Raw genomic sequence first — 8,517 nt, forward strand, 5'->3', positions numbered from 1 at the left:
TTTAAGTCACATCATTGATAATAATATTTTGTGACATTTTTTTCACATGTGCTATAAATCAACTTTTATCAACAAACATTACTATGTCACTAAAAATAAGTCTCGCTAAAAATGATTTTTCTTGTAATAGAGGTTTTGGAAGGCAGAGAGGTGATGAATGTCTAGCTTCTTATTGTAAATTTTTGGTTTCTAGAGTATGCCACATCTCTTTTATTAATTTATCACATATTATTTTCTGCATCTTCTCACTTTCTTCTTCAATTTTGTATGATTAAATTTTAACATTTATTTATTAATTGTTTTGTGATTACTATGATTATTTTATTAATTTTTTTTTCATTTTCTCTTGCTTCTCATTTACCGTGTACTTACCATTTCAAATGTTTATGTAAACAACATATACAATGTAAATATGATGTTTCCCCTATAGCTTTGACACTAATGCAAGTATATTTCCAATATATGTAGATGTGTTTATCTACAACATTTAGTAATTTAATAGTTTTGAACTTTTGTATATTTTTGTTGATGCTTTTGCTCTTCACAGACAATGTATTTGTGTTTAACCATGCCTACCCCAAATCATAAAAATATTCAATTTGGCTTTAATTCTCATCTATAATGTATTTGTGCTATGTCTACACCGAATCACAAAGGCATTCCATGGGAGAGTAACCTTATACCATGTATTTTTTTTTAGTTTGTTAAACAAGCCTTTAAGAATTTAGATGTGTTTTCCTAGGTTTTTGGTATGCTTCTTTTTTATTATTTTTAAAATATACCATAATCATAGAAATTTGACTACAAGGGTAAATTTGTCTATTTATAGATTTTATAAAGTAGTAAATTTAGTCATAGTTTTGGTCATTTTTTTAAAAAAATACCATCCTATTTTTGGTCATTTATCCCGTCCATCCTAAAAAATATGATGTCATATTAACTTTCAGAAAAACGAGTTAAAAATGAAAGAATAATTATATAAAAAAAAAAATGGAAAAAAATGCAACTAAACCCACACTTCATGTTAGCACATTAGTGAACCAAAAAGTTGATGTCTTTTTGTAGGAGAAGACGTAATCTAATATGGACAAAAAATTCACCATATTTTTGCAAATAGTTTTTGAACTATACTACTTTTCACCAATATTTTGCCAAAGAACCCCATTTTAGCATTTAATCCATTTTGTTATGATGTATTTGTTTTTAGATGATATCCAAATCTTATTGGAATATATTTATATTTCAAATGCTTTTTGTATTTAAGCTTTATAAGTTTAAATTATAGTTTGGAAATATGTGTGTATATACATTGTAGAACAAATAATAAAAGGATTTGTTTCAACAAATAAGTATTCGAACCCTTCACAATAGCAATAATAATAATTAAGGTAATTGTAATTGATAGCATTTTTAGGAATAATAACAAAGTGTATAACATCATTTAAAAAAAATTGCAAATATAGACAAGTCTACAACAATAGACTTCTATCGTTGATAAACTCTTACCAGTGATATGGTCTATCACTGATAGACTCCTACCAATAGTATGATTTGTCACGGATAAACTATTTAAATTTGGTCATATTTACAATTTTTTTCTACATTATGTTATATCTTCTAATATTTTAGGTCTAATGTCTGTATTTGTAATTATCCCTAATAATTAAGTACTAAAAATAATTAATAAAAGTGCTTCAAAGGTTGGTTTGGACTGTTAAAATATAGTATTAAAAATCACCATAATTAGCAAAAGAAGAAAAAAAGGGAAAATCTATACATAACAATTGGTAGTGTTGTGAAATGTAAGACAAAATCGTCGTAAATATCTCTTAAGAATGTTGCAATTGCTTGCAGCAATGCTGATATCGTTGCAATATGTAGCTTGCAACCTCTTTTATAAATCACTAAAATTGTTCCTATAGACCAAAATATGTTGTTGTAGATTTAGATATGGTAGTGGTCTATATATTTATTCCAGCTGTTTCAAAAATCACTATAATAGACCTCTCAACACCGTCTTTACCAGCGACTATAACACTCTTGCAATAGTTAGTAACTGTAGCAATAGGCTACAAAACAACCAAATATATACGTGAAACTATAAGACTGTTGCAATAGTTAGTAACTATAGCAATAGGTTACAAAACAACCAAATATATACGTGAAAACTATGGTGTTCAAAAAATCTAATGACTTGAAAAAGTCGATTAACCCAACCCAAATCGACGGTTTGAGTTGGTTTATCAACTCATTCGGATTGGGTTGGGTTCAAATAAATGAAAATTTTATGGCTTGAGTTGTTCATGGATTCATCTAAAGCAACGTAAGCCAACCCGAACTTATTATTAACTTTAAAATACATTTTTTTTACTCATGATATAATTATATACCCATATTTATAAATTTTCATTATATAAATTGAAATTAGAGCTGTTAATCTTAATTCAATATATGAAAATAATTATATCAAATTTTACTTATGAACGTTTTACTTCTTTTTAGATAAAGATTTAAATAAATGATCCAAGTAACCTAAACCAATCTAACCAAAATATTTTATGTATTTTATGGTTGGATTGGGTTAATTTTTCAATAAGGGTTATTTAGGTTGAAAAAACTTACAACTCAAATAATTAGATTAGATCTAAAACGTCTTCCAACCTAATTCAACTCAACCCACGAACATCCCGGAAGTCCCAAATACTAGTGTTATAGCGATTTCTAACTCATTTTCTTGTATTGACTTCAATTTATTCCAATTGCTCAAAATAAATAAAAACTTAGTCATAACTAATGCATAAGGATAGCTGAATATGCACACCTATCAAATTAACTATGACAAATCAATTGTAGCTTCCAACCCTCACACCTGTTCTGACTAGCACTTCTCTTGCAAGCCTAAGATCAAACTGTTTCTAACATAATCCATAATCCATTACCTGATTTATTTATATAACATATGATATCTTTTGAAGGATTCTTCTAACATTTTTAGAAGCTCTCTCTTTCCCATAAGGCTACATTAATGGGAGGTCACCAATTGGGATGGGAATGAGCCAACCTACATAATTATGGACATCATTTGATGAAACCACTAAAACTTAGTCTCAATGTTCGAAAAATCATTTGACTTGATTGAAACAATGCAATTGATTTTTTTTTTTTTTTTTTTTTTTTTTATATATAATTTGAAAGTTGGAGAATTGAATCTCTAATTTATAGATTGTTATACCAGTTGAACTAAGTTCGTTTTAGTCAAATGGAATAAATTTTGAAAATGTAGTAATAAATTTCTATTGAATTGTTATGAGAGGGGAAGAACATTTTTTTTTTTGACCATTTGTATTGAACCGTTATTCATAGGGAGAAACAATAAAATGAATTTTAAAATTGAACTAACTATTATTAGTAAAATGTTGTTACATCATATATTGACAACTATATAACTGTTCACAATTAATTATTTTTTCAAATATGACAACAAAATAGTTCATTTGAGGTGTTAACAATCTAATGGCTAGATTGGGATGGCTATTTTGGTATATTTGAAATTGACCATCCCAATTCAAGATTTCCACATCCCAACTTAGTCAAAAAAACACTAAATATAAACAACAAACCCCTTAAATTTGCACCTTCGTTACTAAAAAAGAAAGAAAGTTTTTATTTTTGGCAAACTCCACCACTATATAATCTCTCCCATGCAAACAAATTTCTCATCACCTTCCTCCATTCAATATCATTACAAAGACCTCCAAAAAAAAGAAAAGAAAAGTACTTCCTGCACAAAACCCACTTTCTTTTTCCCATCTCTATGGTGGGAAAACACTTTTCATCTGGGTTTTGATCATTCTCATTTGCAGGAGGAAAACTTTTCATATAAGAGGGACAAAAAATAAAGAAACAAAATGGTGAATAAGGTGGTCTTGCCTGGAATATCCCTTATTCTTGTTGTTGGTGTAGCACTTGCAGTTGTTGCAGTGGTTAACAAGAACAATAATTCCACGACGGAGAATCTGTCCCCAAAGATGAAGGCAGTCTCAACCATTTGTTCTAATACTAATTACCAAGAAGAATGCCAAAATACACTTACCAATGTTGCTCATAATGCCTCTTCAGATGACCCTAAGGAGTATGTTAAAGCAGCAATTCTTGCCACTATGGAGGAGGTTAAAAAGGGCTATAATTTGACTGATGGCTTTATGATTGAGGCTGCTAACAATGCCAGTATCAAAATGGGTGTTGAGGATTGCAAGGACTTATTGCAATTCGCCATTGCCCAGTTGCAGGCATCTTACACAACTGTTGGCGAACCTGATTTGCACACCAACGCCGATCGTGTCGCTGATATTAAGAATTGGCTCACTGCTGTTATTTCTTATCAACAATCTTGTCTCGATGGACTTGGAGAATTTGATCCAAACCTTCAACAGAAGATGCAAGATGGTCTTGATATTGCTGCTAAGCTTACTAGTAATGCTCTTGCTATTGTTGATACAGTTTCTGATATTCTTCAAAACTTCGGCTTGCAATTCAAGGTAATTAAGGACAATGATTAGATGGAGACTAACCCACGTTCCCATTTTTTTTACACACTAAAATAAAGTTTTTTGACAGGTTCAACCAAGTGGTCGCAAGCTCCTTGGAACAATAGAGGTTGGGAGCGACGGGTTCCCGACATGGATGTCGGGGGCAGACAGGAAGTTGCTGGCATCAAGAGGAGGCGGTCGAGTGAAACCGAATGCAGTGGTGGCGAAGGATGGTAGCGGACAGTTCAAGACCATTGGTGCTGCATTGGCTGCATACCCAAAGGCCCTAAAAGGAAGATATGTAATCTACGTGAAAGCAGGGATCTATAATGAATATGTCACTGTGACTAAAGACATGACAAACATTTTTATGTATGGAGATGGCCCAAAAAGAACCATTGTCACTGGTCGCAGGAGCAACCGTGCTGGCTACACCACCCAAGACACTGCTACTTTTAGTAACTGCCACACTATACTTGATTTCAATCTAAGCCCTCTCCTTATTTTCTCCCTCTAAATCTCTTTGTCTTAATGTAAAATTATCCTTTTATCTCTGAGACCTCTAAATCTATAACAACTTACTCATATTTATCTCTTGCAGTCGCCATAGGAGCAGGATTTCTTTGCAAATCCATGGGATTCCAAAACACAGCCGGTCCTGAAGGCCACCAAGCCGTAGCCCTTAGAGTCCAATCCGACAAATCTGCCTTCTTTAACTGTAGAATGGATGGCTACCAAGACACTCTCTACGTGCAAACTGAACGTCAATTCTACCGCAATTGTGTCATATCCGGCACCGTAGATTTCATCTTCGGCGACTCAACCACCATCATTCAAAACTCCTTGATCATCGTTCGTCGTCCAATGGACAACCAACAAAACACTGTCACAGCCAATGGTCGTGCCGATCCAAAAGAAGTATCAGGCTTGGTGATCCACAACTGCAGAATTGTGCCAGAACAGAAGCTCTTTGCTGAGAGGTTCAAGATTCCAACATACTTGGGGCGCCCATGGAAGCAATACGCTAGAACTGTGATCATGGAGACTACATTGGGCGACTTCATTAAGCCGGATGGATACATGCCATGGTCTGGAAATTTTGCATTGGAGACTTGTTTGTATTTGGAGTATGGGAACAGAGGACCTGGTGCTAACACCAACAGGAGAGTAAGATGGAAGGGTGTTAAAGTCATTCCAAGAACTGAAGCTTTGAAATTCACTGCTGGATCATTTCTTCAAGGAGGAAGTTGGCTTCCAGGCACTGGTGGGCCTTACCTCTTGGGCTTGAAAGGCTAAAAAAATAAGGGATTGTGCTTGTTGATGAAGAATGTAATATAATTTATTTGATTTCCCATTCTATAACAATTATGCCTTAGATCTTAGTTGGTATTTTGTAAGCAATTGCAAATGGCCTTAATGGTCACAACTTTGAGAAGGCATTCATTTTTTACAAGAATGTTAGCAACAAATATCGTGTTATGTTATTACGAATTTTAACCGTTGCAAAAATTCAAGCATAAATGGCGTTGTATTTATAAACTTGGAACCATGTGTGAGTTGCATAGGGAAAACTGCTGAAAAAAACCATCTCGTTACTATGATAAATTACAAAGAAAATAAAAAGAAAGCAATAAAACTAAAAACAAAAATCACGGTCCAAACCAATTAACGTGGAAAAACGGTATTACAAAGTTCAAACAAAAAGAAAACGCTATTAAAAATACAACGCTATTACAAAGTTGTTTTTAGTTTTTTTAGCTTGTCTTTTAAATTTCTGTTACTAACCGGTTACCTTTTACTAACCAGTAGAGTACAGTTTGTGTAACCAACTCTTGCCTGAGTCCTTCATTCTAAACAAATAAAACTTTCATTCTTGAGTTCAACCATTGGCGTTACACCAATTTTGTTAACCGAGCCTGAAGGACTGGGATCTGATGGCAGGAAAAAAGCCAATTAACGGCAATAACAACTTCATCTGCTGTCCTATCACCAATGGTATTCACCGAATGATAGGGAGGGATCACTTTGCAATTGAATCAAATGGCGAGCAACTTCAACAATGTAAATCCTCAACAGAAAGTCCAAGAAAATCAACCAAGAAACAAGCTGCCACCATAAGAAAGATAAAACACAATTGCTCCACAACAGGTTCATCCAAGAAACAATCAAGAACTCCCTTTGTTGTTCCAAGAACCTCCAAGACAGCAAGCTTACCCAAGGAGAAACTATGAACATAGCGACTCTTCTAGTGAAGAAGAAAGAGAAAGAATGGGATCTCTTATTAGCTAGGTGATTGAATGGAAATATAAAGTCAAGTTGGACATACCTTCCTTCAATGGAAAGAGAGAGATAGAAGGTTTTTTGGAATGGGTAAGAACGTTGAAGGATTCTTCCAATACGCCAATACTCCTTACCATGAGAAGGTTCAGTTAGTGGCATTAAAATTTCGAGGAGGAGCATCAGCCTGTTGGGAAAGTTTGGAGGTTAACAGATTTTAAAGTGGAAAAAACCCTATCACGAGCTATGAAAGATTAAAAGGGATGATGAAAGATAGGTTCTTGCCAACAAATTATGAACAAATCTTGTATAATCAGTATTAGAACTTGTGCCAAGGAAGAACTGTTGCTGAATATACTTAAGACTTCCATCGCTTGGGAACTCGAGAAAATTTGCCTAAAAATGAAAATCATTTGATAAAAACATTTGTGGGGGGTTTGCGATAGAAGAGAAGAAAAACCACATATTTACGTGGAAACGGGAGAAAATCCACGATGAAAGATTTTTATTCTTTTTAATTTTCTGATACACAGTACTCAACACAGGACAGGTATAAATAATCAAACTGAGAGAAACCCTAGACAGTAGACGCTAAGTAAAAGACTAAAATGCCCTTAGGGCTAAAACACCATTTCAACATAACATTCCTCCTCAAGTTAGGACGTAAATATCAATGAGGCCCAACTTGCTAATACAAGTGTCAAACGTCTGTCTAGGTAACCCCTTGGTCAGGACATCTACAGTCTGTTAACTGGATGGGACATAGAGGATACAAATGCTACCGTTGTCTAGTTTCTCTTTGATAAAATGTCGGTCAATGCTGAACAGGGTTATTAACAATATTAATGGTAGCCTTGTTGTCACAGTAGAGTCTCATTGGGTCATGACTATCTTGATGGAGATCTACTAATACCTTCTTCAACCAAATTTCCTCATACATATCCAAACTCTTAACTCTGTATTCAGCCACAACACCCTGTTTCTTACTCCTCCATGTAACTAGATTTTCCTATACGAAGGTACAATACCCCGAGGTTGACTTCTTATCAGTAACGAAATCGGCCCAGTTTGAATCTGTATAGGCTTTGATGCATCTTCTATCATTTTTCCTGAACATCAAGCCTTTTCCAGGTGTTGACTTTAGATATCTCAGAATCTGAGTAATAGCTTCCATGTGTCTCACATACGAGGCTTGCATAAACTAGCTTACCAAACTCACTGCATATGAAATATCAGGTCTGGTGTGTGAGAGATATATCAGCTTCTCTACAAGTCTTTGATATCTTTCCTTATTCATCGGGACGTCGTCTACTGACTCTACCAGATGACTGTTAACCTCAACCGGAGTATCTGCAGGTTTACATCCAGTCATCCCAGTCTCTTGTAATAGGTCTAATGTATATTTTCTCTGAGACACTAAGATCCCTTCCTTTGATCTTGCTACCTTCTTGCCTAGGAAATATCTCAAAGTACCGAGATCTTTAATCTCAAACTCTTCTGCCATCTTCTGTTTCAACTTGTTAATTTCTACAAAATCATTCCCTGACAGAATAATATCATCAACATATACAATTAACACAGCTATTTTCCCTGGTGCTGATTTCTTAGTGAACAAAATGTGATCAGAGTGACCCTGAATGTATCCCTAGGTTTTGACAAAGGTAGTGAAACGATCGAACCAGGCTCTAGGGGACTGTTTCAGACCATACAG

At 34.3% G+C, this 8,517-nt stretch overlaps 1 pseudogene; it reads left to right on the forward strand.

Annotated features, from left to right (window-relative positions):
* Positions 1-3,908: 3,908 nt before the first annotated feature.
* On the forward strand, positions 3,909-5,825 carry LOC120068236 (pectinesterase/pectinesterase inhibitor pseudogene; annotated as a pseudogene).
* The last annotated feature ends 2,692 nt before the right edge of the window (positions 5,826-8,517 follow it).

This window comes from Benincasa hispida, chromosome 12 (assembly GCF_027475165.1).
Source record: "Benincasa hispida cultivar pf3 chromosome 12, pf3_genome.v1.1, whole genome shotgun sequence".
Classification (NCBI taxonomy): Eukaryota; Viridiplantae; Streptophyta; class Magnoliopsida; order Cucurbitales; family Cucurbitaceae; genus Benincasa; species Benincasa hispida.